We start from the raw sequence: 27,197 nt of genomic DNA on the forward strand, positions 1-27,197 counted from the left end.
CCCATCTATGTGCCATATGACCAACAACCATGTGCATTGCATGTAGACTCTTTTAGACACCATGAAAGGCTATATCACCATTCGACCAAGAACTCTCTCCTCTTCAAATTAGCGCCAAGATGAATAACCAAGGAACCTATTCAGCCAAGGATAATTCCCCTTCATCTAGGATGAATCATCATCTCATTTCATCATTTAATTATGTCATTTTAAAGGGACACAAGGGTTGGTCGAATCACCATGTAACCATTGCGTATATCCCTTAATTTCTATAAATAGGCAAGTACTTTTTCTTTGTAAACAATAATTTATATATTTACTTCAAGGGAGATTTGTCTCTTTTATCAAGTCCTTGGTGACTTTTATCGACTTATCAAGTATTTCTATACTTGTGGGGTTCGTCCTTTTTATTTGATAATTATGGTTCCTAGATTATCATTTAGGGGGTTCAAGTCCTTTCTTCCACCACTTAACTAGACTTATAAAGCTGTATCTTTTCTCTCTTATAGCACTGGTTCTTCCTTAGTCTATTTAAGATACTATCCTACCATTTTCCTTTGTTTCACAAGCCTAAACAATTACCATATCAACAACACTTTCGCAACCACTCATATATCAGAAAAAACCTTCCATATTCATCTACATCAACTACCATGCTACTCTGTTCAAGCTATCCACTTATTTGCATGTTGTTTTGCTTCCTTCCTAGATCCATAATCAATTTAGTGTACAAGTGACGTAAGGTACTTGTACCTTCAATTGACTGTGGATCTAAGAAGGAAGCAAAACAACATGCAAATAAGTGGATAGGTTGAACAGAGTAGCTTGGTAGTTGATGTAGGTGAATATGAAAGGCTATTTTCTGATATGAGAATGGTTGCGAGAGTGTTGTTCTAGTAGCAATGGTGATGTAAGGATATCCAAGCTTCTTTAATGATGGAGAAGTTGGCAGCCTTGTTGTTTCCTGATCTAGGAGAGACACCAAATGCCACACTTGAATTAATAAGTAATCTAAACAAATAAATGAAAGAAATGATTAAGATGGAATAGGAAATTAAGAAAGAAATGAAATAATAAGAAATGAAATGAAAGGGATAGAGTTTTTATCAAAGGTAAGGTACGGAAGTGATGTAGAAAGATCCTTCAAATGGAAGTTGATTTGGCCTCCAATGGCGATAATGAACGTTGACCTTGATGAATAATGAAGTATGTTTCAATGGAAATGAAATGGTAATGGAAACGGAGATGGTGTAGGCGTGAAAATGATGGAATATGGAAGGAAGAAGGTAGTATCTTAAATAAGTTAAAGATGAAGAAAAACTATAGAAAGTTTAACCATGTTCTTTATAAACTTAAATAAGGGATGGTAGGATAGGACTTGAACCCTCTATTTATAAAAACTAGGAACTCGAAGTATCAAGGAAAGGGATTGACGCCACGAACTTTGAAAGTTTGCTTAATCGATAAAGTTCTTAAAGAACTTCCAAGAGAGAATTCTCACAAAGAGTTTAATATATTCAAAGGGTTGAGTTTACAAATGAATAAGTCTTCCTATTTATAGGATTTGGAAGGGCTGGCCGAATAACTACATGCCTATTCGGCTAAGTACATAACTTTAGTGAAAATGCATGATGCTTGGATGAATGTAGATGTCCCCTGGCCTTGGTGTTGGTTTGGTTTCCTATTCATGTATGAGCATGACCATTCGGTTGAAGACATCTTCCTTGGCTGAATGATTATGTGCTTCTTCACTTTTGCACCAAGCCTTGGGCATGTTCTAGGCATGTGCTAATGGTGTGGCCGAATGGTGGTGAGGGCTGCCTCATGTCTCCTTGCAAATTAAGCTTCACTTGGATACAATAAACTCACCAACGTGCACTTATGTGACATGCCATCCAATGGGCACAACTTGACATGAAAGGTCACATTGTGTGTAAGGTAACCTTTCATCAATTGAGCTACTTCCCATCTGTATGAGCTAAAGATGAGCTGGCCATAGATGATTTACATGAAGATGAGTCATTGAATATCTCCCTGTGAAAAGGCACCTCTTGGAATGGCAACTATTCGTGAAAAGGTACTATTCCACAAAAATTAACCTAGGCCATATTTGAAGTAATTTGTGTGGTGATAATAATGGTGTAACTCTCCAGCTGAAATAAGATGTCTAGCTAACTCAAAATTTCAGTTCAAGTCAGCTATGAGCTCGGAGGGTAGCTGACAACTTTGTCCCAAAATGTTCTTGAGTTATCCCAGAGTTGTCCTAGTCATGTTTCCATAGCTCTTGGACTCCAATACTAGCTTAAGTTACCTCCCATCATGTGGATGCCTATGTACCTACAAAAGAAAACATAGTATAAGATAAGTAATATAAGAAATAAACATATAAAGATGTGGTTCATAATAGTAACTTCATACATCACATAATATTATCATGAGAACTATAAATGTAATGTATGTAAACTATTATCACAACTATTGTATAAAGAAAGAATAAGTTAGAGAAAATCTCCCTTTGATTATTATGAAAGTGATGTAAGGAACTTGTACCTTTTCAATTGATTTTGGATCTAGAAAGGAAGGAAAACAACCTGCACAAGTGAATGGCTCAAAAAAGATGGTTAAGGGTGGTACACGTATGGGTGAATAGGTAGGTTGTTTAATAAATGAGAGATGGAAACAGAAGATGATTGATATGGCTATAGGTTATTGTTGATGAAACAATGGGATGGTTGTGAGGTATTATCTTGAAGAAGACTCAAAGAAGAATCAATGCCATAGAGAGCAAAGACACAAACTTTATATTGCTTCTTTAAGGGGTGGTATAAAGGACTTTGACCCGCTAGTTATAAGAACTAGAAACCAAAAGTATCAAGGGGAAAGGGGTTGATGCCACAAGTATTAAAAATACTTGATAAGTCGATAAAAGTCACCAGGACTTAAGAAATAAAATAATCTCACTTATATTAATAAAAAAAGTTTGATTACAAATGAAATACACTTTCCTATTTATAGGAAATTGATAGGCATGGCCGAAAGATTATAAGGGGTTTCGGTCAGGCCTTGTGCCTTTGTAAAATGGCATAATTTAATGCTAAATAAAAATGATTGTTTGGTTTAAATGGATGGGAGAATGCTTGGCTGAATAGTGAGAGGGCTCTTCATATTGGCACCTAAATGATACCACATGCAAGGCAGATGGGGGCTGGTCATATGGCACGCACATAGGTATTATAGGGAGCCTTGTGCATGGAATGATGGTTGGTCATGTACTCCATCTTGGGCGTGCATGTGTCTCCTTCAAGCTAGCTTGAGTGTGGAGCTAGCTAGCAAGTATGGGGATGTTTGTGAACAAGCTTCATAAGAGGGTCCTTGTAAGCTCCATAACAGCATGTTCGACTACATTTAGCTACCATTGATATCACTTTTGGTAACTCAGCTCCAAATAGTCCAACTAGCTGAGTTTAGCTAGCCTTGAGCTCCTATAGCTGAATTGATCTTTCCTTAGTGTTCCATGAGCTTCCATGTACTTTGTGAGCTATTTGTGAGCTACATATGATGTCCAAATAATCCACCAAGCTACCCCAATGTGTGTCATACTCCAATGTACCTACATGTGTAAGGAAACAAGGTAAGCCCATGGTATTGAGCTGATATGAGCTAAATACCTTGCTTTCATGCATGATTTTGGTAATATGAGCTATGATTGAAGGTCATGAGCTAATTATATCATCTCATAATATGTGTGAGCTAATTAATAAAGCCTAAGAGCTAATATGAATGCACATTAACTAATGAAATGAATTATAGTATCCTGGCTTGATGTATATGTGATAATCTTGCTTAATATGATTATAAGACTATTCTAACATGCTTAACATAAATAAATAACAATGTGCATGATGTTTTCATACTAAGTTATTCTTTAACTATTAAAATATTATATAACATAACATAAGAGGGTGTTAAGTTATTAAATGGATCAAAAGCTTCAAGACACTTAGTTAGGAACACTTCCCTGACTTATTTGGCCCTTGACCTAGTAATGGGACCTTGTGGCATGACTTCTGGATCTGGAGTGGGTGTGACCACATCATCCCCCCTTCTATTAAGCGATTTATCCCCAAATCGTGTCTATCCTCAAAGGGTAATAAGTCTATGATGTTGAATGAAGCACTGACGTTACCAAACTCACTGGGCAACTCTAGTTTATAGGCATTGTTGTTGATCTTTTCCACAATCTGAAATGGGCTATCTCCTCGTGGTAATAGTTTGGACTTCATTTGGTTTGGGAATCTTTCCTTCCTAAAGTGTACCCAAAACCAATCTCCCACGTCAAAAGTTATCTTCTTCCTTCCTTTGTTTGATTATTGTTCATATTGTCTCGTTCTCCTTTCAATATTTTCCTTGACTCGTTGATGGAGTCTTTTAAGAAATTCTTCTTTATCCTTTTCATCTTTGTTCACTATTTGATCACAAGGTAAAGGAAGTAAGTCCAAAGGAGTTAAAGGATTAAAACCATACACTACCTCAAATGGAGAATATTTTGTTGCTAAGTGAATGGTTCGGTTGTATGCAAATTCCATGCGCGGTAGTCATTCTTCCCATGTCTTGATGTTCTTCTTGATGATGGATCTTAGTAGTGTTGATAAAACTCTATTGACTACTTCAGTTTGTCAATCTGTATGAGGATGACATGTAGTATAGAATAGTAGTTTTGTGCCAATTCTACTCCATAAAGTTCTCCAAAAGTGTCTTAAGAATTTGACATCTCTATCCGACACAATGGTTCGAGGAACTCCATGTAACCCTTACCACTTCTCAGAATAATAAGTTAGTAACATGAATAGCATCATCGGTCTTGTGACATGGTATAAAATGAGCCATCTTGGAGAATCGATCGACCACCATAAATATTAAATCATTTCCAATCTTTATCTTTGGTAATCCCAAAACAAAGTCCATTGAGATATCTACCCATAGCATGGTTGGTATCAGTAAAGGCATGTATATCCATGAGGCATGACTCTTGATTTCGCCTTTTTACATACTAAACACCTTTCACGTACCTTTTCAACATACCTTTTCATTTTTGGCCAAAAGAGGTGTTCTTTCAAAATGCTAAGTGTCTTTTCAACGCCAAAGTGTCCCATTAGTCCTCTTTCATGTGCTTCTTTGGTTAGTACTTCTCTTATGGAACCTTGTGGAATACATAGTTGTCATTCTTTGAAAAGATATCCATCATGCCGATAAATTTTTTCATGAGCACCTATTTCACATAACTTATACCATTCTCCAAAGTCCAAATCACTAGCATAATGTTCCTTAATGAGTGAAAAACCAAGAAGTTTGGAATCCAAAGTGTTAAGACATACCTGTATGAAAGAGCATCTGCCACAATATTCTCCTTTCCTTTAAGACTCAAGGAATTCGACCCATTTGGCATGTCTCTTGTTGAGTTTGTATTGTCCTTTGATATGCTTTAATGCCTCATGGTCAGTGTGTATCACAAATTCTTTTGGCAATAAGTAATGGTGCCAAGTCTCCAAATCTCGAATAAGTGCGTACATCTCTTTGCCATATGTTGGATAGTTCAAAGTTGCACCATTTAGTTTTTCACTAAAGTAGGAAATGGGCTTTCCTTCTTAACTTAAAAAACACCAATCCTAATTCTGGAGGCATCACATTCAACTTCAAATGTTTTCTCAAAGTTTGGCAATGCTAATAATGTAGCCTTTGTTAAACAACCTTGAGTTCATTGAATGCTTCATCTTGTTCTTTGCCCCAAGAGAAGTTCGAATTCTTCTTAATAGTCTCTGTTAAGGGGGCGGAAATATAACTGAAATTTGGTATAAACCTCTTGTAAAATCTGGCTAATCCATGGAAACTCCATACTTGACTAACGTTGATAGGCTTTGGCCATTCTCGTATTACCTTAATCTTTTATTGATCCACTGATAACTCATGTGAACTTACAATGAAGCCTAAGAAAGTAACTTGATTAGTACAAAAAGCACACTTCTTGAGATTAAAATATAAGTGCTCTTCTCTCAAAGTGCTAAGAATGGAATGTAAATGTTCAACATGATCTTTTAAAGACTTACCGTATATCAAAATATCATCAAAATAAACAACACAAAACTTACCAATGTAAGGCCGAAAGACATGGTTCATCAAACGTATAAAGGTAATAGGAGCATTAGTCAAGCCAAAAGGCATGACTAACCATTCATACAAACCTTGTTTAGTTTTGAATGCGGTTTTCCACTCATCACCTTCCTTCATTCTAATATGATGGTAGCCACTTTTCAAGTCAATTTTGCAGAAGATGCTGGCTCCACTAAGTTCATCAATCATGTCATCCAATCGAGGTATAGGGTGCCTATATTTGATAGTGATCTGGTTCACAGCCCTACAATCAACACACATTCTCCAAGTTCAATATTTCTTTGGAACCAACAAAACGGGTATAACACAAGGACTTAAACTTTCCCGAATATAACATTTGTCTAGGAGTTCTTTGACTTGTCTTTGTAATTCCCTCGTTTTCTTGGGATTGCTATTGTACGCTGGTCTATTAGGAATGGTGGCTCTAGGAATGAAATCAATTTGATGTTCAATTCCTCTAATTGGTGGCAATCCATCTAGAATTTCTTCAGGGAACATATCCTCAAATTCCTACAAAAGTTTAGAAACTGAAGAAGGCAAGCCTTTAGGAGGTTTAGTAAGTAGAAAACTTTCCTTATACATAAGTATAAGTATAGCCTTCTTGGTTGATAAATGTTTCCGAACATCTCCTCTGCTGGCGTAGATATTTATCTTCTGAGTATGACTTTATTTGGCCTTCTTTTCCTTCTCCCATTCTTCTATGAGTGACTTCAGGGTCACTTGACATTCATGAACTTGAATGGGAAGTAAGGGTGCCAATATGATTTTCTTTCCTTGATGCTGAAAAGAGTACTTGTTAGAAAATCCGTCATGGGTAGCCTTCTTGTCAAACTGCCAAGGACGTCCTAGTATAAGGTGGCTTGCACTAATGGGTACCACGTCACAAAGGACTTCATCATTGTATCTTCCAATTGAGAAAGGTAAAACAACTTGTTTGGTTACCTTGGCTTCACCCACATTGTTGAGCCACTGAAGTTTGTATGGATGAGGATGCTTGGAAGTCTTGAGACCCAACTTTTCCACCATATGAGTACTTGCTACGTTTGTACAACTTCCTCCATCAATGATCACCACACAAACTTTATCTCCCATGTGACATCTTGTATGGAATATATTCTCTCTTTGTTCATCTTCTTGACTTTTAATGTTCAAAGTCCTTTTGAATACAAATATGTTGGATGTAAGAGACATGTTAGCAAATAAGGAAAAATAAAATGTGTGTAGGACCTTACCAGAAATTACTCACACAAAGCCTCACGAGTCACTGCAAGGAAACTTAAATGTCACTCAACCAGCTCGTGTTTGCACTCTATAACTTTAATGTCTTTTACTTGTCCTCTTCTAATCTCACACACGCTCAAGCCTTTTTCCTCTCGATTATCTTATCCCAAGTTCTAGAGGACTTTACTCAAATTGTATCAAGTAAATTTTTACTTGTTGTGTATCGGCTGCAAATGGGTTAGTAGGAATGGAAAAACAAAATATTATGAAAAATGTGGCTTAGAAAATAGAAAGAAGAGAACAAAAGGGGTTACTTACACAAGTCACTTCACAACCTTCTATCACCACAATCAATTTAAAAGGCTTGCTTGAATGGCTTGGTGATGAGAATTATTGATGAGTGCTTCAACTTTCTTTCTTTTCTTTTCTTTGTTTTTTTCTTCTTTTTGAGTGTTTCAAATTCTTCTTTTGAGTGCTTTGATTTTCTTTGCTGGATTTTTTTCTTGATTTCATTCACTTTGAACTTCACTTGCACTTCTTTTGTATTTTTCTTTTTGTTGTTGTTGCAGGTTGCTTTCTTCCACTAAAGCTCTGATTACCACTTGATGTAAGGCACTTGTACCTCTTCAATTGATTGTGGATCTAGGAAGGAAGCAAAATAACCTACACAAGTGAATGGCTCAAACGAGATGGTTAAGAGTGGTAAACGTATGGGTGAATAGGTAGGTTGTTTAATAAATGAGAGATGAAAGCGGAAGATGATTGATATGTCTATGGGTTATGGTTAATGAAACAAAGGGATGATTATGAGGTAGTATCTTAAAGAAGACTCAAAGAAGAACCAATACTATAGAGAGCAAAGACCCATACTTTATATTGCTTCTTTAAGGGGTGGTATAAAGGACTTTGACCCGCTAGTTATAAGAACTAGGAACAAAAAGTATCAAGGGGAAAGGGGTTGATGCCACAAGTATTAAAAATACTTTATAAGTCGATAAAAGTCACCAGGACTTAAGAAAGAGAATAATCTCACTTATATTAATCAAAAAGGTCTGATTACAAATGAAATATGCCTTCCTATTTATAGGAAATGGAGAGGAATTGTTGAATGATTACAAGGGGTTTTGGCTAAGCCTTGTGCCTTTGTAAAATGACATAATTTAGTGCTAAATAGAGATGATGGTTCGGTTTAAATGGAGGGTAATAACCCTTGGCCGAATAGCTCTTGTGTGCCTTCAAGTTGGTGCCAAATTAGATGGGAGATGATGCTTGGCTGAATAGTGAGAGGGATCTTCATGTTGGCACCTAAATGATACCACATTGGGGCTGGTCATATGGCATGCACATGGGTGTTATAGGGAGCCTTGTGGTGCAGCCTTGTACATGGAATGATGGCCGGTCATGTGCTCCATCTTGGATGTGCATGTGTCTCCTTCAAGCTAGCTTGATTGTGGAGCTAGCAAGCAAGCATGGGGTTGTTTGTGAACAAGCTTCCTTGCTGAGTCCTTTTAAGCTCCATAACAACATGTTCAGTTACATTTAGCTACCATTGATATCACTTTTGGCAACTCAGCTCCAAATAGTCCAACTAGCTGAATTAAGCTTTTCTTAGTGCTCCATGTACTTTGTATGCTGTTTGTGAGCTGCATATTATGTCCAAATAATCCACCAAGCTACCCCAACGTGTGTCATACTCCAATATACCTATATGTGCAAGGAAACAAGGTAAGTCCATGGTATTGAGCTGATATGAGCTAAATAACTTGATGTCATGCATGATTATGGTAATGTGAGCTATGATTGAAGGTCATGAGCTAATTATATCATCTCATAGTATGTATGAACTAATGTATAAAGCCTAAGAGCTAATATGAATGTATATGAACTAATGAAATGAATTATAAGTATGTTACCTTGATGTATATATGATAATCATGCTTAATATGATTATAAGATTATTCAAACATGCTTAACATAAATAAATAACAATGTGCATGATGTGTTCATACTAAGTTATTCTTTAACTATTAAAACATTATATAACATAACATAGGAGGGTGTTAAGTTATTAAATGAATCAAAAGCATCAAGACACTTAGTTAGGAGTACTTCCCTGAATTGTTTGGCCTTTAACCTAGTAATAGGACCTTGTGGCATGACTTTCAGATCTGGAGTGGGTGTGTCCACATCATAAAGGTTGAAGATGCAAGGTTAAATATGATGTTGAATTGTTCCACATCAAATGGTTTAGATTTATGAAATAATGGAAAAGGGTATGATATTATCTTAATAGAAGAAGGAGGAACCAATGCTATAAGAGAGCAAAGTCCTAGCCTTACAAGTCTAATTAAGGGGGGTAGAAAGGACTTGGACCCTCTAGATAATAATCTAGGAACCACAAGTATCAAATGAAAAAGATGGATACCATAAGTATAGAATTACCTGTTAAGTCGATAAAAGTCACCAAGGACTTGTGAAAAGAGAGAAATCTCACTTGAATAAAATATATAAAGTTGTGTTTACAAATGAAATATGGCAGACTATTTATAGGCTTTGAAGGGGCATGGCCGAGTGGTTACATTGTGTTTCGGCCAGCCCTTTTGTCTCTTTAAAATGGCATAATTAAATGTTGAAAAGAGATGATGATTCGTCCTTGATAAAGTGAAATGATCCTTGGTCGAATGGGTTCTTTTTGCTATTCATCTTGGTGCCAATTTGAAGAGGAGAGAGTGTTTGGCTGAATGGTGATGTAGTCTTTCATCTTGGCACCTAAAAGAGTCCACATGGAAGGCACATGGTTGCTGGTCATATGGCACACACATGGGGGATCTAGGGAGCCTTATGGTGCAGTCTTGTGCATATGATGAAGGATGGTCATGTGCAGCAGCTTTGGGCTTGCATTGGTTGATGCAAGCACGTTTTCACCACATGCAAAGTGAGTATTCTTAAATATCTTAATACTTTACTTACTTTATATCACTATGATCATATATGAAATAATCATACATATCATGCTAAGGTTGTTAGTTATATGATTTAATGAGTAAAGTAACTTAGCATATCCACGTCTTTATGATTGATGCACATTGTTATTTCAAGTATGTTAGATTAGTCTTGCATTCATTTAAGCATGATTCATTACATTCATGAAATGGCAACATGCTTAATTATTCATTTATTAGCTCATGTGCATTCATTTCAGCTCCTCAGTCTTATACATTAGCTTATATATGTTATATCATTATGTACATAGCTTATTTCATAGCTCACAAGACCATAATCATGCACGGCAGCAAGGTAATTGGATCATACAAGCTCAATGCCTTTGATTTACCTTGTTTTCTTTGCACATGTAGGTACATGGAAGCATGGCACACATTGGGGCAGCTTGTTGGAGTATTTGGGATCCATATACAGCTCACAATTAGCTCACAAACACATGGCAACTCATGGAACACAATGGGAAGCTCAACTCAGTTGGAGGAGATCAAGGCTAGCTAATCTAAGCTAGTTGGACTATTTGAAGACAAGTTGCTGAAAGTGACAACAAATGTAGCTGAACATAGCTTAAGGTAATGCTAAAGAGCTTGGGAGATCACGACTAAGAAGCTCCTTCACCACTAGCCCTGGCATTGCTAGCTAGTTATACACATACAAGCTTAAAGATAGCTTAACTCATGCCCAAGGCTGCTGCACGTGCTTGTCCTTCATCATATTCATAAGGCTACACCATCAGCCTCCTAGATAACCATGTGCACTCCTTGTGACCAGCAGCCATATTCCAAGTGTGTGGACTCCTCCTACGCGCGCCAAACACCAAAGAAGCCAAACATTCGGCCAAGGCTCCTAATGCTCCATTTAGGCGCCAACTTGAAGGGGTTCAAGCACCATTCGGCCAAGAGATATCCCCCCTCCATTCAGCTGAAACATTATCCCCTTTCATTCATGTACTTATTAATTAATTATGACATTCTAGAAGGAAACAAGGTGATGTGAGCACATTTACGCCAACAAAGGAAGCTGATCTGTAGGTCTTACCAATAGGACCTATCACACGTTCTAAGGTATAACTATTCAGGGAAGTTCTTTCTCTTAAGTGTTTACAAGTTACTGATTCATTTCATAATGTTTATGCCTTAGAAACGAAGCATTTTAATATTTTATATACTGATGCGTAACGCCAACTTAGTTATACTAAGTTATTTTATGTATATTTTTATTTAATATGTTAAGCATATTAGAATTGTCTTGCATTAATAATCAGCATGTATTCATTCATTCATGTCACATAATTAATTAGCTTGTTTCATGCATGTGTTACACATTCCTTACTTATGTTATCATATCAATTGCATTGTTATATTAGCCATGGCATCATGTGTTACATTATAATGTTACTTATTATTTACTCATGAACTTGAGCATTGTAATTTATATACATTTTGTATTTGGTGCAAGGTACGTTCCAGGTAGTCTACTGGATAGTTCACGTCAGTCAGAATTATCGCCACTTTTGAACATGTTCCAGGAATCTTTGGCTTCTTAAGTATTCTTACCATTTATTCCACTATCCCTTAGATTTCCAACGCACTTTGAATCAAATCCATATGATATTTGGAGATTGAGATATGGCTAAATTACTGAAGACAGTGCAGGCTGGAAATAAAGACGAGATTGTAGCCATTCATCTCCTTCAAGAACTTATGCATGAGAGGCATTATTGGAGACATGATACACATTTGGGACAGCTTGATGAAGCATTTGTAAGACAAAAACAACTTAGTGGAGCATTTTTGGAAGACAAATAGCTTGGTGGAGCATTTGGGAGACACAAACAGCTCACAAGAATCTGGCCAGCTAGTAGAACACTAAGGATAAACGCAAGGCTAGCTAATCACCACCAGCCCTTGTTTTACTAACTAATTATCCATTCAACCAAGCTTATACACGTCCAAGATAGTCATATACCAGCAACCCAACATTTCATGTTAATTATGTATTAAGTTATGTCTTTTAGGAGACACAAGGGGCTGATAGAATCATATCTTTTCAAGTTCTATTAATAGGTTTTCATATTTCATTTTGTAATCAGAATATTCATGAATTAAAACTATTGTGAGGTTTTCTCTCAATTTGGTTGTTCTTAGAACTATCTTCTTGACATTTCAAGTCTGGTCTTGTTGTGTTAAACCTTAGATACTTCAGTTTCTTAGATTGCTATCTAACGGGTCCAAGTCCTTGAACATTGAATGTATAAGGTTCGGGTTTATACTTGTTAGTATAGGTTCTTTCTTGTTCTTTGTTGTTATCTTAAATTTCCAACACCTTGAATTCCTTCTTTACCTATCCTTTTTATTCATCATTTCTTAAGCCATTTTCGTCCATAATATTAACCCTACAACCCCATTATCACCCTTGTTTCAAGTAAGTTTCCAGCAGAGGAATTGCTTACTTCATTCTAGATCGGGTACAATCGAAGAGGTCCTCAATCAACGGGTTGACTCGTATCATATGGTAATCAGAGCAAAGGTTGGATTCAAGTAAGAAATTCACCTTGAAAGTAAAAAAAAAACTATTTTGAAAATTAAAAAAAGAAAAGAAAAGCTCTAGTCTTAAGAGAAATGCAATTACCTTGTTCTTTAACATTGAAATGCAATTACCTTGTTCTTTAACATTGAAATGCTTTGATTCAACCCAAACTACATCATATTTGATTGTATTTGTGACAGTCTCGTTATAAGGATTTCTTTGTAGTAAGTTTTACTGATTTCTTTTTTATCTCTCCTTTCTTTGTTTGTCCTTTAAATTTGTAGCCTTTTCTTTCATTATTTTTCCAATCGATATTAACCTTTGTTGTTTCCTATAACCGACACACTTGACAGATTTTGAAAGATCGAATTTAGTTCATAAAAGAACTGATTATGAGGGAACGAGTGGAAAAGGCACATTGAGCATGTGAGATCAGAAGGGGAGAAAAAAGAAAGCCATTAAAAGTTTCTCTTGAGTGAAATAAGAGTGTTGAGTGATTGAGTGTAAATTCTGGTTTCTTTGGAGCGAAATTGTGAGAATCTTTGTTGTGTATATTGTGAGGTCCTATATACATTAATTATTTTCTTTGTGTATTGTCTTGTTTTATTTCATTAATATGGCAGGTTCTTGTAATAGCAATCCGGGTGACCAACCACCAAATTTGCAAATGCAAGCCATTACCCGTGAGATACAAAGGATGTTAAGGGCTGAACTTGAGGCTTTACATTCTAGAATGGATAAAATCGATGGAGGATCCCAATCTCATCATAATGAAGAGATTAACGATGAAAATGAAATTGACCAACCTCCAAGACTGAATCAAAGACATAGACGTGCACTTGATGATAATTTGGCTAACATTAAAGTTGCAATTCCATCTTTTTAGGAGCGAACAGATCCGGATGCATATTTGGCGTTGGAGTGTAAAGTTGAGCATGTTTTTTAGTGTTATAATTACTCGGAACAAAAGAAGGTTCATTTGGAAGCAATGGAGTTTATTGATTACGCTCTCATTTGGTGGGATAATTTACTGATTAGTAGACGAAGAACTGGTGAGGATCCAGTGAACACGTGGGAAAAATAAAATGAATCATGAGGAAACGATTTGTTACATTTCATTATCAACATTATTTATTTCAGAAATTACAAAACTTGAAACAGGGTAATAGAAGTGTTGAAGATTACTTTAAGGAGATGGAAATGGTCGTGATACGTGTAAATATCGAGGAAGATAAAGAAGAAACTATGGTACGATTTCTTACAGGTTTAAATTTTGAAGTTGCTAACATTGTTGAGTTGCAGCATTATGTCGAGCAGGAGATGGACGTGGAAAGCAACATATACAACCAGCACGCACAAGAGACATCAAATGTTTCAAATGCCTTGGCAGAGGGCATGTTACAAGTTAGTGTCCTAACTGAATGACAATGATGACATGTGTGAATGGGGATGTAGAGTCCGAATCTGAAGATGATGAGCAAGATAACCCTTTAGTGGATGATGATGAAGATGATGACCAAGTACAAACTTATGTAACAGGTGAAGCACTTGTAGCTAAGAGAAGTTTGAATGCACAATCGATTTGAGATGAGGAGTACCGCGAGAACATCTTTCATACAAGATGTCTTGTAAATGATAAGGTATGTGTTCTGATTATTGATAGTGGTAGTTGTACTAACGTTGCAAGTACTATTATAGTTGACAAATTAGGATTGAAAATGATAAAGCATCCCAATCCATACAAGCTACATTGGTTGAATGATGCTGGAGAGTTAAGGGTCACTAAACAGGTTCTTGTTCCATTTTCCATTGGAAAGTACAAGGATGAAGTGTTGTGTGATGTTGTGTCAATGGATACAACTCATTTATTGTTAGGACATCCTTGGCAGTTTGATAAAAAGGTGATGCATGTTGGTTTCACAAATAGATATTCTTTTATGAATGTAAGTAAGAAAATCACCTCAGCACCTTTGACACCAAGTCAAGTGCAAGAAGATCAAGTTCGTTTAAAAAAGAACAGTAAAGAAGCAAAAGGGAAGAAAAAGGTCAACATGTGATATCAGCACGTTTTCATCTATAAAGGGAGTACTTTTGAACATCTTTATATTGAATTTACTTATTATTAGCTTTATAATATATGCTATTATAATACATTTTATGATAAGAATATTAGTTAAGTAACTTAGTATGAATTCATATTACACATTGTTATTTTAATATGTTAAGGATATTAGGATAGTTTTATTATCATATTAAGCATGATTATTATATATACATCAAGGCAGCATACTTATAATGCATTTCATTAGTTTATTTGCATTCATGTTAACTCTTAGGCTTTATACATTATCTTACACATATTAGGAGATGATGTACTTAGCTCATGACCATCATACTTAGCTCACATTACCATAAACAAATATGGCAGCAAGGTATTTAGCTCGTTTTAGCTCAATATCATGAACTTACCTTGTTTCCTTGCACATATAGGTACAATGGAGTGTGATGCACGTTGAGGTAGCTTGGTGAATGATTTGGACGTCATACATAGCTCACAAACAGCTCACAAACAGCTCACAAAGTACAAGGCAGCTCATGGAATGCTAAGGGAAGCTCGATTCAGCTGGAGAAGCTTCAGGCTAGCTAAACTTAGCTAGTTGGACTATTTGAAGCTGAGTTGCTAAAAGTGATGACAAAGGTAGCTGAATGTAGCTGAACATGCTATTATGGAGCTCAAAAGGACTCGGCTAGGAAGATCATTCACAAACAGCCCCATGCTTGCTAGCTAGCTTGGAGGAGACACATGCACGCCTAAGAAGAAGCACATGACCAGCCATCATCCAATGCACATGGGTGCACCACAAGGCTTCCTAGAACACCCATGTGCCGTGCATATGACCAGCCCCCATGTGCCTTGCATGTGAACTCATTTAGGCGCCAAGATGAAGAGCCCTCTCCCTATTCGGCCAAGCATCATCTCCCATCCAAATTGGCGCCAACTTGAGGAGACACAAGAACTATTCGGCCAAGGATCATTTCCCTCCATCTAGGGCCGAACCATCCTCTCTTTTAGCATTTAAATTATATCTTTATAGGGAGATACATAGGCTGGCCGAATCATCTTGTATTTATTCGGCCATGTCTCTCCATTTCCTATAAATAGGAAAACATTCCATCATTTGTAAGAACACCTTTTATTCAATTAAAGTGAGATTATTCTCTTCTTAGGTCCTGGTGACTTTTTATCAACTTATCAAGTATTTTATACTTGTGGCATCAACCCCTTCCTTTCATCTTGATACTTCTGGTTCCTAGTTCATATAACTAGTGGGTCAAAGTACTTAACACCATCCCTTGAAGAAACAATATAAAGATTGGGTCTCTGCTCTATATAGCATTGGTTCTTCTTTGAGATTTCTTCAAGATACTATCCTCACAACCATCCTTTTATTTCATCACCATAACCATAGCCTTATCAACTATCTTCCGCTTCCATTACTCATTATTTAAATAGCCTACCAATTCACCCATACGTCTACCACCCTTAACCATTCTATTTTGAGCCATTCACTTTGCAGGTTGTTTTGCTTCCTTCCTAGATCCACAATCATTTGAAAAGGTACAAGTTCCTTACATCAAACGGTAATCAGAGCTTTGGTGGAAGAAGCAACATGCAACAACAACAAAAAGAAAAATACAAAAAGAAGTGCAAAAGTGAAGTGCAAAGTCAAAGAAAAAGAAAAAAAAATCGGCAAATAAAATTGAAGGACTCAAAAGTCAAAGCACTCAAAAAGAAGAAAAAAAGGAAAGAAAAGAAAGAAAAGTTGGAAGCACTCATCAACAATTCTCATCACCAAGCATTTTCAAGTAAGCCTTTAAAATTGATTGTGGTGATAGAAGGTTGTGAAGTGACTTGTGTAAGTAACTCTTTCATTCTCTTCTTTCTAATTTCTAAGCCACCTTTTCAATTATATTTGCTTTCCATTCCTACTAACCATTTGCAGCCGACGCCAAACAAGTGAAATTACTCGATATAGTCTTGAGTAAAAGTTCATTAGAACTTGAGACAAGAGAATTGAGGGAAAAAGGCTGGAGCGTGTGTGAGATCAGAAGAGGACAAGTAAAAGCCATTAAAAGTCCTAAGAGTGCAAACACGAGCGGATTGAGTGACATCAAGTTTTCTTGGAGTGACTCGTGAGGCTTTGTGAGAGTATATTCTGGTAAGGTCTTTTACACATCTTATTCTTTTCTTATTTATTAACCATGTCTCGGAGTTCAGGACGATCCCCAGAAAGAGAATCCCCTAATTTAAAAACTCAAGCCGTTATGCGTGAAATTGCAAGATTGCTGAAATTAGAATTGGAGCCTTTGCAAGATCGTCTGGATCAATTAGAAGTATCTCTAGGCAATCGGAGAGTAAATCGCCCTAGAATGGAAGAAGACTTAGAAGAGGAAGAGGCTGAAGTAACATCAGTAGCAAGGAGAGATGTTCATCGAAATCAAAATGACAACTTCAGCAACATTAAAGTGACTATTCCTCCATTTCAAGGACGAACTGATCCAGAAGCCTATCTTGATTGGGTAATCAAAATTGAACACATTTTTGAATGCCAAAACTATACGGAGCAAAAGAAGGTTAGACTTGCTGCTATGGAATTCATTGACTATGCCTTAGTTTGGTGGGATCAGTTGGTGAGTTCAAGAAGACGAAATGGTGAACGCCCCATCACAACTTGGGAAGAAATGAAGGCCCTTATGAGAAAAAGGTTTGTTCCTAATCACTATCACCGAGATCTCTATCATGAGTTACAAAATCTGAAACAAGGAAGCAAGAACGTTGAAGATTATTTCAAGGAGATGGAGATTGCCATGATCCGAGCCAATGTGGATGAAGATAGAGAAGCAATAATGGCAAGGTTCTTATCTGGTCTAAATATTGATATTGCTAACCTTGTTGAACTTCAGCATTATGTAGAAATTGAAGAGATGGTGCATGTGGCCATGAAAATTGAAAGACAACTCAAAAGGAAATCCTACACTAGGAGCAGTCCAAATTCGGCCACCAAATGGAAGCAAGAACCTATTACCTTCCGGAAACAAACTCCAATCCAACCAAAGGATCGCGCAGAGATACCCAAATCTGCACAAATGGGCGAATCTAGCAAGGGTAAAGAAAAGCAAACCAGCACTTTCGAGAGATCCAGAGACATCAAATGTTTCAAGTGTTTTTGGAAAAGGACATGTTGCTAGTCAATGTCCCAACCGAAATGCCATGATGATACTTGACAATGGAGATATTGTATCAGATTTTGATGAGCCTATTTTTGACGAGGAACCTGAAATAATACAAGACGAAGAAACGGAAGAAAATGCAGATCATGGTGAAATGCTTGTTTCAAAGAGGTGCCTACAATCACACACATCCCAAGAGGATATTCAAAGAAACAATATCTTTCATACAAGGTGCCATGTCAAGGATAAGGTTTGCACAATGATCATCGATGGAGGAAGTTGCACAAACGTAGCCAGCACTTTTATGGTTGAAAAACTTGGATTAACAACGTCAAAGCATCCTACTCCGTATAAACTCCAATGGCTCAATGAAGGAGGTGAGTTAAATGTTACCAAACAGGTTCTAATTCCTTTTTCAGTTGGTAGGTACAAGGACGAGGTGCTTTGTGACATTGTCCCTATGCATGCTAGCCACATTTACTTGGGAGACCATGGGAGACCATGGCAGTATGATAAAAGGGCTATGATGATTGTTTTCACAATCAAAGATGATGGACGCAACAAGATCAGTTGCATATGAGAAAAGAGTGTACAAGCATGGCGCAAAGACAAAACCCCAACAAAGAATGAAGAGGAACAAAACAAGAAACCAAACTTCTTCATAGAGAAACATGATGGTTCAATGCTGAAAAATGAAGGGTCTTCTACGAACAATGGTGATGTTTGGGACTTAAAGTCGCAACTTTTCACCAATGGGTTTAGACTTCAAAAGGTATGTAACCCTTCATATGAAACCTTTTCTCTTCTCACTTTTCAGGACCAATCACGTAAAAGGTCACTTCCAAAAGGGATATCCTTAGATAAAGATCATTCCCAAAAGGTATCTGTTGGTAAAACATATTCCAAAGAAAGACCTAAAAGGAAATCTTACGAAAAGGTACCTAATGGAAGAACACAAACGTTCAAAGAATACTTTCTATTAGCAAAGAGGCGTGAAGCTATGTAAGGACAGAATGAACTCGATTTGAGGACAAATCGCCCTAAAGAAGGGGGGATGATATCAGCACGTTTTCATCTATAAAGGGAGTACTTTTCAACATCTTTATATTGAATTTACTTATTATTAGCTTTATAATATATGCTATTATAATACATTTTATGATAAGAATATTAGTTAAGTAACTTAGTATGAATTCATATTACACATTGTTATTTTAATATGTTAAGGATATTAGGATAGTTTTATTATCATATTAAGCATGATTATTATATATACATCAAGGCAGCATACTTATAATGCATTTCATTAGTTTATTTGCATTCATGTTAACTCTTAGGCTTTATACATTATCTTACACGTATTAGGAGATGATGTACTTAGCTCACATTACCATAAACAAATATGGCAGCAAGGTATTTAGCTCGTTTTAGCTTAATATCATGAACTTACCTTGTTTCCTTGCACATATAGGTACAATGGAGTGTGATGCACGTTGAGTTAGCTTGGTGAATGATTTGGACGTCATACATAGCTCACAAACAGCTCACAAACAGCTCACAAAGTACAAGGCAGCTCATGGAATGCTAAGGGAAGCTCGATTCAGCTGGAGAAGCTTCAGGCTAGCTAAACTTAGCTAGTTGGACTATTTGAAGCTGAGTTGCTAAAAGTGATGACAAAGGTAGCCGAATGTAGCTGAACATACTATTATGGAGCTCAAAAGGACTCGTCTAGGAAGATCAATCACAAACAGCCCCATGCTTGCTAGCTAGCTCAACACTCAAGCTAGCTTGGAGGAGACACATGCACGCCTAAGAAGAAGCACATGACCAGCCATCATCCAATGCACATGGGTGCACCACAAGGCTTCCTAGAACACCCATATGCCGTGCATATGACCAGCCCCCATGTGCCTTGCATGTGAACTCATTTAGGCGCCAAGATGAAGAGCCCTCTCCCTATTCGGCCAAGCATCATCTCCCATCCAAATTGGCGCCAACTTGAGGAGACACAAGAACTATTCGGCCAAGGATCATTTCCCTCCATCTAGGGCCGAACCATCCTCTCTTTTAGCATTTAAATTATGTCTTTATAGGGAGATACATAGGCTGGCCGAATCATCTTGTATTTATTCGGCCATGTCTCTCCATTTCCTATAAATAGGAAAACATTCCATCATTTGTAAGAACACCTTTTATTCAATTAAAGTGAGATTATTCTCTTCTTAAGTCCTGGTGACGTTTTATCGACTTATCAAGTATTTTATACTTGTGACGTCAACCCCTTCCTTTCATCTTGATACTTATGGTTCCTAGTTCATATAACTAGTGGGTCAAAGTACTTAACACCATCCCTTGAAGAAACAATATAAAGATTGGGTCTCTGCTCTATATAGCATTGGTTCTTCTTTGAGATTTCTTCAAGATACTATCCTCACAACCATCCTTTTATTTCATCACCATAACCATAGCCTTATCAACTATCTTCCGCTTCCATTACTCATTATTTAAATAGCCTACCAATTCACCCATACGTCTACCACCCTTAACCATTCTATTTTGAGCCATTCACTTTGCAGGTTGTTTTGCTTCCTTCCTAGATCCACAATCATTTGAAAAGGTACAAGTTCCTTACATCAACATGTATACAAGCATAAGCGAAATCAAGAAATGTCTTTCCTTTCAACAGTCTTTACTTATTTTAATGTATAAGGAGTATTGTTAATTGGCTGAAATTCCCCCAGATTTGCCTATGTCTATTGTATCTCTTTTGCAGGAATTTGAAGATATGTTTACGGATGAGACACCGAGTGGATTGCTACCTATTCGAGGCATTGAACACCATATTGATTTTATTCCGGGAGCCACTATTCCAAATAAGCCAGCATATCAAAGTAATCCCGAAGAAACAAAAGTAATTCAGAAGCAAATCAATGAGTATGATGGAGAAGGGTTACATTTGAGAGAGCTTGAGTCCGTGTGCTGTACCAGTGCTGTTGGTACCAAAGAAGGATGGAACGTGGAGAATGTGTGTTGATTGTCGAGCTGTAAATCAAATTACTATCATGTATCGACATCCTATTCCTCGCCTTGATGATATGCTTGATGAATTATGTGGTGCGAGTATCTTCTCCAATGTGGATTTAAAGAGTAGATATCATCAGTTTCGAATGCGAGAAGCTGATGAATGGAAGACAGCCTTCAAAATGAAATTAGGTTTCTATGAATGGTTAGTGATGCCTTTTAGTTTAATTAATGCACCCAGTACGTTCATGCGGCTAATAAATCATGTTTTGTTACCTTATATTGGAAAGTATTGTGTTGTGTATTTTGATGACATTCTTATCTACATCAAGTCGTTCCAGGAACATGAGGAGCATTTGAGAAATGTTATAGGCACGTTGAAAAAAGAAAGGTTGTTCGGTATTTTACCGAAATGTGTATTTTGTACTGACAAGCTTACTTTTCTTGGTTTCATTGTTAGTGCCCAGGGTGTAGAAGTCGATCCTGAAAAAGTTAAGGCAATTCAAGAATGGCATCGACCGACGTCGATAAGTTAAGTTAGATCTTTTCATGGTTTATCTAGTTTTTATTGTCGATTCGTACCCAACTTCAGTTCCATTACCACACCCTAAACCGAGATTATAAAGAAGAATTTAATATTCAATTGGGGTAATGAACAGGAGGAAGCCTTTTTAAAAATAAAGGATTGTTTGACTAAGACACCACTGTTAACCTTGCCTAATTTTGATAAAATGTTCGAGATTGAGTGTAATGCTTCAGGTATAGGAATTGGAGCAGTCTTGTCACAGGAAAAGCGACCTATTGCATATTTTAGTGAGAAGTTGAGTGGTACCACCTTAAAATATCTGGTTTATGATAAGGAGATGTATGCATTAGTTTAAGCACTTGAGACATGGCAGCACTATCTTTTTCTAAAAGAGTTTGTGATTCAAATCGATCATGAGGCCTTGAAACACATTATAGTTCAACATAAATGGAATAAAAGGCATGCTAAGTGGGTTAAATTTTTGGAATCTTTTCTTTATGTCATTCGATATAAAAAGGGTAAAGACAATGTTGTAGCGGTTGCCTTGTCCTGCAGGTATGTACTTCTGAATTATTTGGACTCTCATTTGATTGGTTTTACATATATTAAAGACTTATATGCCACTGACCCCAATTTTGGAGAAAGATATATGTAATGTAAGAAAGGTGCAGATGAGAAGTTTTATCGACACGATGGCTATCTTCTAAAAGAAAGAATAATTTGCATTCTTTAAGGGTCAATTCGAGAAGTACTTATTCGAGAAGCACATGAAGGTGGACTTATGGGACATTCAGGAGTTACTAAGACGTTGCACATTCTGAAGGAGCATCTATTTTCTCCAAGATACGTAGGGACATTGAAAGAATATGTGAACGTTGTGTAACATGTAAGAAAGTAAAATCGAAGGTTCTACCACACGGTATGTATTTGCCTCTACCTATTCCTAATTCTCCTTGGCTTGACATTTTGATGGATTTTGTCTTGGGATTGCCTAGAACTAGGACAGGTAGAGATAGTATTTTTGTCATGGTTGATAGGTTTTCAAAGATGGCACATTTCATTGCGTGTCATAAAACTGATGATGCTATTAATGTGGCCAACTTGTTTTTCAAGGAGGTTGTTCGTTTACATGGAATTTCTAGGTCTATTGTTTCTGACAAGGATGTTAAGTTCTTGAGTCATTTATGGAGGACTCTTTGGTGCAAATTGGGAACGAATCTGATGTTTTCCACTACTTATCATCCTCAAACTAATGGACAAACTGAGGTTGTAAATTGAGTTTTATCTACTTTATTTTGCTCTATCATTAAAAAAAACATTAACATGGGAAGATTGTTTACCGCATGTTGAATTTGCCTATAACCATTATGTTCATTCTACTACTAAATTTTCACTATTTGAGATTGTTTATGGCTTTAATCTTTTAACTCTAATGGATTTCTTGCCTTACCTCAAGAACTGATTTTGAACAGGGACGGAAAGTCCAAGGAAGACTATGTGAAAAGGTTACATCAGCAGGTTAAGGAAAATCTAGAGAGAATGACTCAACAGTACGAGAAGCAAGCAACTAAAGGACGTAAGCTTGTTAGCTTTGATGTTAGAGATTGGTTTTGGGTTCATTTTCGAATGGAACGTTTTGTAGACCAACGACGTTCTAAGTTGTTACCACGAGGAGATGGTCCATTTCAAGTGTTGGAGAAAGTGAACGAAAATGCTTATAAGTTGGACTTACCGGGTGAATTCAACGTAAGTACTACATTTAACGTTTTTGATTTATCCCCTTATGATATTTCTACAGATTTGAGGTCAAATATTTTTCAAGAAGGGGGGATGATGTGAGCACATTTACCACAACAAAGGAAGCTGATTCGAAGGTCTTACCAATAGGACCTATCACATGTTCTAAGGCAAAACAATTCGGGGAAGTTCATTCTCTTAAGTGTTTACAAGTTACTGAATCATTTCATAATGTTTATGCCTTAGAAACGAAGCATTTTAATATGTTACATATTGATGTGTAACGCCAACTTAGTTATACTAAGTTATTTTATGCATATTTTTATTTAATATGTTAAGCATATTAGAATAGTCTTGCATTAATAATCAACATGTATTCATTCATTAATGTCACATATTTAATTAGCTTGTTTCATGCATGTGTTACACATTCCTTACTTATGTTATCATATAAATTGCATTGTTATACTAGCCATGGCATCATGTATTACATTAGAATGTTACTTATTATTTATTCATGAACTTGAGCATTTTAATTTATATACATTTTGAATTTGGTGGAAGGTACATTCCATGCAGTCCACTGGACTGTTCACGCCAGTCATAATTATCGCCACTTTTGAACATGTTCCAGGAATCTTTGGGTGCTAAAGTCTTCTTTCCATTTATTCCACTATATCTTATATTTCCAAATCAATTTGAATCAAATCAATATGAAATTTTTACCTCGAGATATGGCCAAATTACTGAAGGCAGTGCAGGCTGGAAATAAGTAAGGGATTATAGCCTTTCATCTCCTTCAAGAACTTATGCATGAGAGGCATTATTGGAGACATGATAAACGTTTGGGATAGCGTGATGAAGCATTTGTAAGACAAAAACAACTTAGTGGAGCATTTTTGGAAGACAAATAACTTGGTGGAGCATTTGGGAGACACAAACAGCTCACAATCAGCTCAGAAGAATTTGTCCAGCTAGTGGAACACTAAGGATGAACTCAAGGCCAGCTAATTACCACCAGCCCTTGTTTTGCTAACTAATTATCCATTCAATCAAGCTTATACACGTCCAAGAAAGTGTATATACCAGCAAACCAACATTTCATGTTAATTATGTATTAAGTTATGTCTTTTAGGAGACACAAGGGGCTGGCAGAATCATATCTTTTCAAGTTTTATTAATAAGTTTTCATATTTCATTTTGTAATCAGGATTTTCATGAATTAAAACTATTGTGAGGTTATCTCTCAATTTGGTTCTTCTAAGAACTATCTTCTTGACTTTTCAAGTTTGATCTTGTTGTGTTAAACCTTAGATACTTCGGGTTCTTATATTGCTATCGAACGGGTCCAAGTCCTTGAACATTGAACGTATAAGGTTCGGGTTTGTACTTGTTAGTATAGGTTCTTCCTTGTTCTTTGTTGTTATCTTAAATTTCCAGCACCTTGAATTCCTTCTTTACCTATACTTTTTATTCATCATTTCTTAAGCCATTTTCGTCCATAACTTTAACCGTACAACCCCAATATCACCCTTGTTTTCAAGTAAGTTTGCTGCAGAGGAATTGCTTACTTCGTTCTAGATCGGGTATAATTGAAGAGGTCCTCAATCAACTGGCTGACTCGTATCATATGGTAATCAAAGAAAAGGTTGGAACCAAGTAAGAAATTCATCTTGAAAGTATAAAAAAATATTTCGAAAGTTAAATAAAAAAAGAAAAGAAAAGAAAAGAAAAGTTCTAGTCTTAAGAGAAATGCAATTACCTTGTTCTTCAACATTGAAATGTTTTGATTCAACCCAAACTACATCATCTTTGATTGTATTGGTGACAGTCTTGTTGTAAGCATTTCTTTGTAGTAAGTTTTACTGATTTCTTTTTATCTCTCCTTTCTTTGTTTGTCCTTTAAATTTGTAGCCTTTTTTTTCATTATTTTTTCAATCGATATTAAACTTTTGTTGTTTTCTATAGCCGACACACTTGACAGATTTTGAAAGATTGAATTTAGTTCATAAAAGAATTGATTACGAGGGAACGAGTGGAAAAGGCACATTGAGAGTGTGAGATCTGAAGGGGAGATAGAAAAGAACCATTAAAAGTTTCTCCATTGTGAAACACGAGTGTTGAGTGATTGAGTGTCAATTCTGATTTCTTTGGAGCGAAATTGTCAGAATCTTTGTTATGTATATTGTGAGGTCCTATATACATTAATTATTTTCTTTGTGTGTTGTCTTGTTTTATTTCATTAATATGCCATGTTCTAGTAATAGCAATCCGGGTGACCAACCACCAAATTTGCAAATACAAACCATTACCCGTGAGATACAAATGATGTTAAGGGTTAAACTTGAGGCTTTACATTCTAGAATGGATAAAATCGATGGAGGATCCCATTCGCATCATAATGAAGAGATTAATGATGAAAACGAAATTGACCAACCTCCAAGACTGAATAAAAGACATAGACATGCACTTAATGATAATTTGGCTAACATTAAAGTTGCAATTCTATCTTTTCAGGGATGAATAGATCCAGATGCATATTTGGTGTGGGAGAGTAAAGTTGAGCATGTTTTCGAGTGTTATAAATACTCGAAACAAAAGAAGGTTCGTTTGGAAGCAATGGAGTTTGTTGATTACGCTCTCATTTGGTGGGATAATTTACTGATCAGTAGACGAAGAACCGGTGAGGATCTAGTGAACACGTGGGAAAAAATAAAGTGAATCATGAGGAAACAGTTTGTTCCATTTCATTATCAACGTTATTTATTTCAGAATTACAAATCTTGAAACAGGGTAATAAAAGTGTTGAAGATTACTTCAAGGAGATGGAAATTGCCATGATGCATGTAAATATCGAGGAAGATAAAGAAGCAACTATGGCACGATTTCTTGCAGGTTTGAATTTTGAAGTTGCTAACATTGTTGAGTTGCAGCATTATGTTGAGTTGGATAACATGGTGCATATGGTAATCAAAATAAAAAGACAACAACGTAGAAAATCTTCTTATCGAGGTAATACTCCTTCTAAAGTTTCCTTTAATCCATTAGTTACTCCTAACAATACCAGGAAGCAAGCACCACTTAAGATTATGTAAAGAACGGAAACGAGTAGTCCAAAGCCTCCCGTTGTTGAAGATGGACGTGGAAATCAACATATACAACTAGCACGCACAAGGGAAATCAAATGTTTCAAATGCCTTGGCAGAGGACATGTTGCAAGTCAGTGTCTTAACCGAAGGACAATGATAACATGTGTGAATGGGGATATAGAGTCCGAATCTAAAGATGACGAGCAAGATACCCCTTTAGTGGACGATGATGAATATGATGACCAAGTACAAACTTATGCAACAGGTGAAGTATTTGCAGTCAAGAGAAGTTTGAAAGCACAACCGATTCTAGATGAGCAGCAGCGCGAGAACATCTTTCATACAAGATGTATTGTAAATGATAAGGTATGTGTTGTGATTATTGATAGTGGTAGTTGTACTAACATTGCAAGTACTATTATGGTTGACAAATTAGGACTGAAAACGACAAAGCTTCCCAATCCATACAAGCTACAGTGGTTGAATGATGCTGGAGAGTTAAGGGTCACTAAACAAGTTCTTGTGCCATTTCCATTGGAAAGTACAAGTATGAAGTGTTGTGTGATGTTGTGTCAATGGATGCCACTGATTTGTTGTTAGGATGTCCGTGGCAGTTTGATAAAAAGGTGATGCATGATGGTTTCACAAATAGATATTCTTTTATGAGTTCAAGT

This window comes from Hibiscus syriacus, unplaced genomic scaffold (genome assembly GCF_006381635.1).
Source record: "Hibiscus syriacus cultivar Baekdansim isolate YM2019G1 unplaced genomic scaffold, ASM638163v2 tig00111837_pilon, whole genome shotgun sequence".
In the NCBI taxonomy this organism is placed as follows: domain Eukaryota; kingdom Viridiplantae; phylum Streptophyta; class Magnoliopsida; order Malvales; family Malvaceae; genus Hibiscus; species Hibiscus syriacus.